The 10,237-nt window shown below is 35.4% G+C and overlaps 1 protein-coding gene across 2 annotated transcripts in view; it reads right to left on the bottom strand.

Moving 5' to 3' along the window:
* The window catches only part of LOC139704705 (nesprin-2-like), a 47,367-nt gene extending 37,496 nt beyond the window's left edge, over positions 1–9,871 (bottom strand). For both annotated transcript variants that reach the window (XM_071607988.1, XM_071607987.1), the window contains exons 1-5: positions 9,800–9,871; positions 8,373–8,468; positions 8,205–8,282; positions 8,020–8,112; positions 1,312–1,493 (exon numbers count right to left, since the gene is read on the bottom strand). The gene's annotated coding sequence lies outside the window, so the exon portion shown is untranslated. The remainder of the gene's footprint in view (positions 1–1,311; positions 1,494–8,019; positions 8,113–8,204; positions 8,283–8,372; positions 8,469–9,799) is intronic.
* Between the last annotated feature and the right edge of the window lie 366 nt (positions 9,872–10,237).

The following is a 10,237-nucleotide window of genomic DNA, read 5'->3' on the forward strand; positions in this document are numbered from 1 at the left end:
TTATATCTGAGTCCCAGAAAAACTACAGAATATCGAAATACAAGTCACCTAAAAAATATTACCAATGATGGCCAAAAAGAATAAATCAAGACAAATCACTCAAGAGGTGCTGCACCTTAAGTTTAGCATCAGCTGTAGAGTTGAAAAGTCATGAGGGACAGACACGGAGAAAAGAAACACTGTGGTAAAAATACGAGGCTTTGAAAGGATATAAAGGTTATTTATTCATAAATCAAATATGATATAATAATGCTTTTTGTACATGCAGTTTTAGGTAAAAACTAAAATTTTCTCCGTAGAAAGTTCATTTAACGTATCTAAGACCTGTAAGTTGTGCATGTTTGTGAGTGAATGACAACTAAATAAAGGTGAGGCTGAAGGCAGAAAGGAACCTCTATCTCCCAGCCTTTCATTAGGAAGAACTTACTCAGAAGTCCCCATCTGAAAGGTCTCTGAAGCCTATTTATGATTCTACTTACCTGGACAATGCTACCACATGATGAGCAATGCCTCTGGCACCCTGCTGTTCTTCTAGTGGGGAGATCTCCTACATATTAATCCCTCATCCTTCCTAAACTCCAATGGCTAGAATAACCATTGGTGAAAACAGAAAGAAAATGTTTCCCAAAAGCAGAAATACATTTCTTTAACAATAAATTATGACCACTACCTTCCCTTTATCATCCCCACTTTTTAAAAACACATTGTCTCTAGTTTCTTTGTTTCCCAACTGAGTTGAGTAATAACTAATAAAGTCTTTACTTCTAAGTAATAAAGACTGTGGTTTCTTCATGTAATCATGACAGAATCAAGAGAAAACTTTACGTATTGGTTACTTCCTCACTTATTGGTTAATTGATACATTCAACACACATTAATGGAACACCTAGTATGAACTCTCATTTCCTAAGTCCTGGGGATACATAGTCACTTAAGACATGGTTTAACTTTCAAAGATCTCATAGTGTGGTAAAATCCCTTAAATCTAAACCCATCCTGCAGATGCACAGAAGAATAGTGCCTGAAGAAGAAAATTTCCACACAACAGCAGACCACCTAAACACAGCAATGGGAGTAAGTTTACCCAGATATTTCACTTTCTGGCCTTCAAAACCAAAACTGGCCAAGCTCATGAACTTCCATATTTGGAACACTCACTAAACAATGAAGGGACATAGAATTTTCTCTTTAGGTGTAGGAGGCCTTGGGGTAGCTGTTAAACCCAGTCAGGCCTGATCTTCAGGCCTGGAAGTCACTGTGTTAGTGGAAACAACTGCCCTGTGTCTCTCCGGATCCCAGCAAAGAACTTACCTGGCACATTTGTCTTGAGCCCACAAGAGAAGAACTTTCTTTGCAGACAACTGCCATCACTCTTGGACTTTGAGGCATCTCTTTGCTGGAGGACTTGAGGTAGGAGATGAATCAGCCACACTCATATCATCCGGGGAAGCTTGATTGTAATTGCAAGAATCAGACTGGGCAAGATCCTCAATCTAAGGAAAGCATGATTGTCATCATGTATAAAACACGTTACCAGGACTGAACAAAAATCCTCAGCCAAAAGAAGATCAAAAAGTATTCTGTAATAGTGACAGCTAACTCTTGGTAAAGGAGCTCTGGACAAATCCTTCAGTAACAGCATTTATCATCTAGGTCATACTTTGGCTTTCCATACTTTCATCTAGACTTGGGTCATTCCTGGCCTTACCCAGGTATGGCATCCCACATAGAAGGCAAGCATCCATTCATTCCCTGACCTGGTTACAGAGCACTTCCCTGAAGCCCAACATTTGCCAGACTAAACCAAACTAAACTAAACTTAGCTCCTGGGCTGCAATATCTTTAGAGACTGAACCAATCAAAATGCACCTGAATCATTAAACATCAAGAACAAATGTACAGGGCTAGGGTTGTGGCTCAGTTGTGGAGTGCTTGCCTAGCATGTGTGAGGCACTGGGTTTGATCCTCAGCATCACATATAAATAAATAAAATAAAGGTACTGTGTCCATCTACCACTAAAAATACTTTAAAAACAGTGGGTGGAGTTGTAGCTCAGTGGTACAGGACTGGCATAGCATGTGTGAAGCCCTGGATGTGATTCTCAGCAATTCATATAAATAAGTAAAATAAAGGTCCATTGACAACTAAATATATATATATATGTTTTTTTAAATATATTAAAATAAATACGTACATTTATTTTAATATATTTTAAATGCATATTTTATAAATTTTATTTTAAATATATGTATATATTTAAAATATATTAAAATAAAGGTCCACTGACAACTAAATATATATATATATATATTTTTAAAGAATGTACATGCAGGAAAGAAAAACAATTAACCATATGGAAAACAAGTCCCAAGAAAAAAAATAAAATTGCCATTAAGTACATTCCAGTAGTAATTTAAGAAAGCTAGCCTGGCATGGTGGCGCACACCTATAATCCCAGTGGCTTGAGAGGCTGAGGCAGGAGGATCGCAAGTTCAAAGCCAGCTTCAGCAAGTTAGTGAGGGCCTAAGCAACTCAGTGAGACCCTGTCTCTAAATAAAATACATAAAAGGGCTGGAGATGTTTTACTCTTAATGCTTTACTCTTAATGTTTTACTCATTAAGCACCTTGAGTTCAATCCCTGGTACCAAAAATATAATAATAAGTAATTTAAGAACGCTAAATGTATTCAATGAAAGGATAGTTTTTTCTTTATAACACAGGTTAAAAAAAATCATATCCAGTGATGGTAAAAATAAGAGAAACTTCTTTTTTTTTTTTAAGTACTAGAATCAAACCCAGAATTTTGAGCATTTTATGCAACCACTATCTACCACTGAGCTATATCTATAGTCTTTTTTAAAATTTTGAGACAAGGTCTTTCTAAGTTGACCAGGCTAGCTTGGAACTTGTGATTCTCCTGCCTCAGCCTCCAGAGTAGCTGGGATTATAGGCATGTGGCACCACACCCAGCTATGAGAAACTGGAAATTCATATCATTAGTAAACACAGCAATTGGTTCAAATAAACATGCTAATGTTTATGCAAAACTTAAAAAGATAAATCCACAAACATAGAAGTATTTAATATATTTTTATCAAAAATCGACACAATAACCATATAATCAATAGTAATACATGAGCCAGGTACATGGCATATGCCTATAGTCCCTATACTCTGAAAGCTGAGGCAGGAGGATTCCTTGATCCCAGGAGTTTGAACCCAATCTGGGCAACACAGCAAGACCCCATCTCAAAAATGAACTAATTAGAGGCTGGGGATGTGGCTCAAGTGGTAGTGCGCTCGCCTAGCATACATGAGGCACTGGGTTCGATTCTCAGGACCACATAAAAATAAAATAAAGATATTGTGACCACCTAAAACACTAAAAAATAAATATTTTTAAAAAATAAAAATAAACTAATTATAATTATAGATGTGACCAACAAAATTAACAAACTTCATCTGATTGGCATTGATGATAGGCACTGTAATTAAAATGGCAAAACCAATATTCTTTTTTTTTTTTTTTTTGGTGGACACAATATCTTTATTTTTATGTGGTGCTGAGAATTGAACCCAATGCCTCATGCATGCTAGGTGAGCGCGCTACCACTTGAGCCACATCCCCAGCCCCAAAACCACTATTCTTTTAAAATATAAACTAAAATTGACCATGCTAAGCCATTAAAGTAAGCCTCAGCTTTTTTTTTTTTTTTTGGGTTGCTGGGGGGGGGGGTGGGGCAGAGGGGTAGGGGAACTTTACCCCTGAACTAAATCTCCAGCCCTTTTTATTTTGAGAAAGAATCTTTCTAAGTTCCCTAGGTCCTCCCTAAATTGCTGAGGCTGGCCTTGAACTTGCCATCCTTCTGCCTCAGCCTCCTGAGTTACAGGGATTACAGGATGCACCCCCACACCCAGCTAAGTCTTGGCAATTTTGTAAAACTGAAATCATTCAGATGATATTCTCTGACCACACTAAAATTTTATTTCATAATGAAGATGAAACAAACAAAAATCACCAAATACTTGGCAATTAAGCAATAAATTCTTATAAATGTATGGGCCAAATAGAGAAATCAGAGTATATTCTAAATAGAACAATAATTAAATTATATTAATTAGAAGAAGCAATATTTTAAAGACACCAATTTCTTCAAAAACATTCCATATATTCAATCCTAATCAAAATCACAGCAAATTGTGTGTGTGCATGAGGAAATTGAAAAAGTTATTTATAAACTCTGGGTGGAAATGCAAAGAGCAAAGAATAGCCAAGATAATTCTGAAGAACATGATGGACAAGATACACCATCAGATATCAAGACTTACTATATATCTATAGGAATTAATGTAGTATAGTACTGGTACAAAGATAAATTAATGGAACAGAATAGGTAATCTAAAAAGGGAGTCACCCATTTATGGTTACTTGATTTATGAAGGTGTTACTATAGTAGAGAAGGAAAATGACGACCCTTTCAATAAATAGTTTTGAATCAACTGGGTAGCCATATGGGAAAAAATAATTTTTGATTGCTTCAATAAAATATACTAAAAAAGGGGCTGGGGTTGTGGCTCAGTGGTGGAGTGCTTGCCTAGCATGCGCAAGGCGCTGGGTTTGATCCTCAGCATCATATAAATGTAAAATAAAGATTGTGTCCACCTAAAACTTAAAAATAATATATATATACATATAAATATGTATATATATACTAAAAAAATCAACCCCATTGTTGAAAGATTGTATATATAAATATGAGACAATTAAGTTTTTTGAACTATAATATCCAATAGGATCATCATTAGACACATGTGAGATCTAAATTAATGAATTAAAATTTAAAATTCAGTTCCTCAGTCATACCTGCCACATTTCAAGAGTTCAGTAGCCATGGAGATATGGTTACTGTTTTTTACAGTGTGGCTATGGAACATTTCCATCATTATGAAAAGTTCTATTGAAGGGTGAGGATGTGGCTCACTGGTACAGTGCTCCCCTAGCAGGCTCTGAGTTCAATCCCCAGCACAACAACCAAAGAGGGAGAGAGGAAAAATCCTACTGGATGGAACTGTTCTAGAAAATTATGTAAGAGAATATCTTCAACATACTGGCAACAGGAAAAACACTGCTTTAAAGATGTGAAAACTAATGGCCATAAAAGAAGTTGATAAATTCAAACTATGTTAAAATGATAAATGTCTGTTCATTAAAAAATTAAAAGGGCAAGCCACAGAGTCAGAGAACTTATTTGCAATTTATGTGTGTCCAACAGAACTTTTATCTAGAATATATTTTAAAGCTTCTACAAATCATTACACAAAACATCAGAACTAAAATAAAAAATTTTAAATGCCAAGTGTTAGCAAGGATTGAATTAGAAATCTCAGTTCCAGTGGGAATGTAAATCAAATGATCCCATTAATAAACCATTTAGCAGTAAATAGTTGCCATGGTTTGCAAGTGTCCCCAAAGCTCAAGTGTTAGAAACCTAGAAGAATTAGGAGGCAAGACATTTAAGAAGGGATTAGATTTGAGGGTTTTGCCCTCATGAATGGATTCATGCCATTATAGTGGGAGTGGACTTGTTATAAGAGCTGAAAACTAGCAACAAAAAAAAATGCACATCAACAGTGAATAATAAAGAAGTTGTGATACATTCATACAACTGTATGTTCACAACAGCAATGGAAATGAAAGATGTATTGACACATGTTACAACAAGATGAACCCTGCAAAGGATGTGAAGTGAAATAACAGACACAACAGAATGTATAGTGTGTTTAAGAGAACACACTTAGAATTCGCTTTCTGTGGAATTAAAGATGCTAAACTGCCAGACACAGTGGCACATGCCTGTTATCCCAGTGACTCAAGAAACGGAGGCACTAGGATAGCAAGTTCAAAGTCAGCTTCAGCAAGTTAGTGAGACCCTAAGCAACTTAGTGAGACCCTGTCTCAAAATAAAACATAAAAAGGGTTGGGGATATGGCTCAGTGGTTAAAGACCCCTGAATTCAAATCCCCCAAAAAATTTGCTAAACAAATCAATAATAAGGATCAAAGGGTTGGCTATATTTAGGAAAGAAAGACAGAGACTTTGAGAGAAGACCTGGGGTGCTGGAAAAGTTCTGCAATTTCATTTTTGATCACAGTTATGTGGGTGTGCTTTTTTAAAAAATTGATTTAACTCTTCTATTTTTTTTTGCAGTGCTGGGGATTGAATCCAGAGCCTTGTATATAATAAGCAAGTGCTCTGCCACTGAGCTATACCCCCAACCCACATGGGTGTGTTTATAATTTATGAAAATTCATCAAGCTCTATACATAAGACTTCTTTGTGCTTCTCTATGTGTATTAGTGACCAACAAAAGTTAATGTAAAATGTTAAAACAAAGGTTCAAGTTTGTAAATCCTATGGCACAATTCCATTTTGTGGAATTTGGCTCACAGAAACAGTTAAGGTTGTATACAAAGGTTTTATCTTAAGGGTATTCTTTTTTTAAATGACTTATAACACAAATAATTGTGAACACTCTGATAGTTCATTAATGAAATATTTTATATATATCTCCATTAAAATATATATAAATTTAGAAAGGTATTGATTAGAATGGGTTTTCAAACAGTATGGATAACAGGATCCCATTTGTTTAAGATACACAGTTGTCCCTAGTTATCTATGGGGGATTGGCTCCAGGATCTCTCCAGGTACCAAATGTTCAAATTCCTTATATAAAGTGGCAAAGTATATGCATATAACTATGTACATCCTCTGTATACTTTATATCATCTCAATTACTTATAATACTTAACACAATGTAAATGTTATATGAATGATTTTTCTACCATATTATTTTAAAAATAATGAAAAGAAAAAAAATCTGTGAATTTTGTCTCTGAATATCTTATAGCCTCAATTGGTTGAATCTATTGATGTGGGATACATGGATACAGAGGAAAGACTGTACATGTATGAATATATATATTAATTCTTGCTCAGCATGAAGATTGTACATCAAATTGTTTATCATAGTTATCTATGGTGGATTATAAATGATTTTCTTATTATCCATTAAAATTTTGAATTATATTTTACATGCCTTCAAAAGATAATTCATAAATATACCCATGAATTATAAAATTTTAATATTTTACCATATTTGGTTTTGTTGCTTTTTCTAATTCCATTTCCCTCTTTTCCAAGAGGAAAGAAACCACAATCCTAAATTTAGTCTTCATCATCTTTATGCATATTAGTTTATCATAAATACAAATGCATGTATCCAAAAGTAGTATGTAGTCTGGGTTTGTATGTGTTACATTTTATATAAATTAGTTATGCTATATTCTAGTTTTTCTAAAATAAGCATTGGCTTCCCCACATATTTTTTAAAATTATTTTTAAAGTAATTATGAATGTACATAAAAATGCAATCTTTTAGGTAGTACAGAAAAATTGACACTAAGTCAACATCCCAGGCCCAAAAGAACAATATTTATCAGTCATAAGTTTCATAAAGTCAGGACTAAACTGTCAGTATATCTTGATGTGCCCTAGTACAATAGCCAGATTATCATAAGAGCTCAAAAATCTCTGTGGAAGCCAGTCTCAGTGGCGCATGCCTATTATCCCAGCAGCTCGGGAGGCTGAGACATGAGAATCATGACTTCAAAGCCAGCCTCAGCAAATGCAAGGCACTAAGAAACTCAGTGAGACCGTCTCTAAATAAAACACAAAATAGGGCTGGGGATGTAGTTCAGTAGTTAAGCGCCCCCTGAGTTCAATCCCCGTACCAAAAAATAAAAAAAAATAAAAGAAATGCAAGAACAACAACAACAAAAAAAAAAAACTGGCAAAAGACTTGCTGCATATTTTCTGCCTATTTAAGATTTCCAGAGCATCCTCTTTGTGGAAAAGCTTAAGATTGAATCAGGCATTGAGTGACAGTTATGGCATTCCACTCAGTTCAAACTGTGGGAATTAGAGAAGTAACTTTCCTATCATCACACTACTTACATGGAAGTGCAGTATAATTGTCCAAATTAGTCCAAGAATAATGGATGGGTTTCCTTCTATAATATCAGCAACGTGGACATTTATTAGCTTGACCTGGAAATGAAGAAGTGCAGATTAAAAGAAAAAAAAATATCCCAAAGCAATATAATCACTCCTGCAAATTTTCAGGTGAAATTTATACTCACTGATTGGTTTTCTAGGAACTTCAGAGCATGTTCTATATTGAGTCTACACTGGTGTGTATTAGATCCTCTATCACGAGGCTATGAAGTTCAAACAGATATATTACTCAGAAATATGAAATGCATTTTTTAAATCAACAAAAAGTTTCTTTGTGTCACATAAAATCTTACCAACTGCTGTCCTGAGAGTACTTCTAGCAGATCCAAGAGGACATGCCCCTTTCTAATGTCTGCGAATAAGTCTGATATAACTGAGGGAGAGGTGTGCTGAAAAAGGACACAAGAAAAATAATCAAACTCAGATAATTTGAAAAATCATCAAATCAAAAATGCAGGACCTTCAGAATCTCATAAATGCACTTTGTATCTTCAAAAAAGCTAAGATTCAGCAGCAATTTTCTTCTTTTTTGAATTTAATTTTTATTTTATTTTTTAGATACATGACAGTAGAGTGTATTGTGACATATTATACATACATGGAGTATCACCTCTCTTTCTTCTGGTTGCACACGATATGGGGTTTCACTCATATGTGAGCATAGGAAAGTGATGTCCAATTCATTCTACTGTCTTTCCTATTCTCATCCTCCCCTTCCCTTCATTCCCCTTTGTCTAATCCACTGAACTTCTCTTCTTTCAGAAATGGAGTACCTTAAGAATCTTATAAATGCACTTTGTATCTTAAAAAAAAGCTAAGATTCAGCAGCAATTTTCTTCTTAATTAATAAAATGACAAAGCCCCTGCAAAGTTCCACATCAAGCCATAGTAAGAAAGGTAGTGGGCTTAATTTATTTCATGGCAAATTTCCAGTAACACAATACTTTTCTGTGTGGAGCTTTCCCTGAGAACTTAAAACCTGTCTGTAAAAGTGACATGAAAGACATTCAAAATCAGCCAGTAGTGGCCCATTTAGAAAGCAGGTTACATTTCTGTAGTAACCTGCTTATGTATTTACCCTTTGTTCAAACTACAACCATTGTATTGGGAAAGGGAACGGTGTTAGTAAGGGACTCATTCATCCTGCATTTAGGTTATTCGAGGTGCTCAGCATCACAGAGAGGTAGGATGGCACACAGATTATGATCAAGGCCTCTGAGTCCAGACTGCCTGGGCTTGTATCCCAGCACTATCACTTACAGGCTGTGTCACTATAGGCAAGTCGCATAACTTCTCTGTGCTTTAGTTTCCTTGACCTTTATCGGGAATAATACTGCCTACCTCACAGAAATGCTGTGAAGTCATTTAAATGTCATAAGTCCTCATAATCGTTACATGTAGAGATTCCAGATAGTGCCTACCATATAACACTCAGTATAAACAAATCATTATTTTTATTTCATCTGATGAAAGAGACATTGCTACTTTTTACTGCAGTGTCCCCTACACATAACAAAAGTACCCCTTATGTGTATTGAGAAAGAATACCAAATACACCACAGCAGAGGTGACTGTCAGCACATTCTCTCATGAAAAGACATTCTGCGACCTTTCACAGGTCACAGGTGCCATCTTTTTAATGGCCTCCTTGGAGTCAAAACTGAGGGAATGAGAAGAGTAGCAAATGTCTTCATAACTTAATTTGCTCTTTTTTCCTCACCTTGGCCAACTGTGAATTTATCCAGCAGGTGAAGGTTTTCTTCTGAGTGTCTTCCTGTTTGGCTACCAGAGGAGAAAAAAAACAATAGTTGCAAAATGAGAAGCCTCAGGAACCTGGGGAATATAGCAAACTTCTAAGGTCTATCACAGCACAAGCTTACCAACGCTCCAGTTCTTAGACTAAATTTTGAACATTCATCCAAACGGTGTTTTACAAATAGCATGTTGACATGAGATTTAAAAAAAAAAAAAAACACTGGTTAATTGCAAAGGGACAATGGTATTTAATACTTTTTACTGAGAAAACAGTTAACTTCATAGACAGGCTTGATAGTACTGTACAAGAAAAAGTGAGGAGTCTCCAACCCCAAACAAAGTCTTTAAGTAAATGTAACCCTGGAACATGTGAAGATTTTTATGCCTTTTTTTTTTTTTGAGG

Source organism: Marmota flaviventris, chromosome 2 (assembly GCF_047511675.1).
Source record: "Marmota flaviventris isolate mMarFla1 chromosome 2, mMarFla1.hap1, whole genome shotgun sequence".
NCBI lineage: Eukaryota > Metazoa > Chordata > Mammalia > Rodentia > Sciuridae > Marmota > Marmota flaviventris.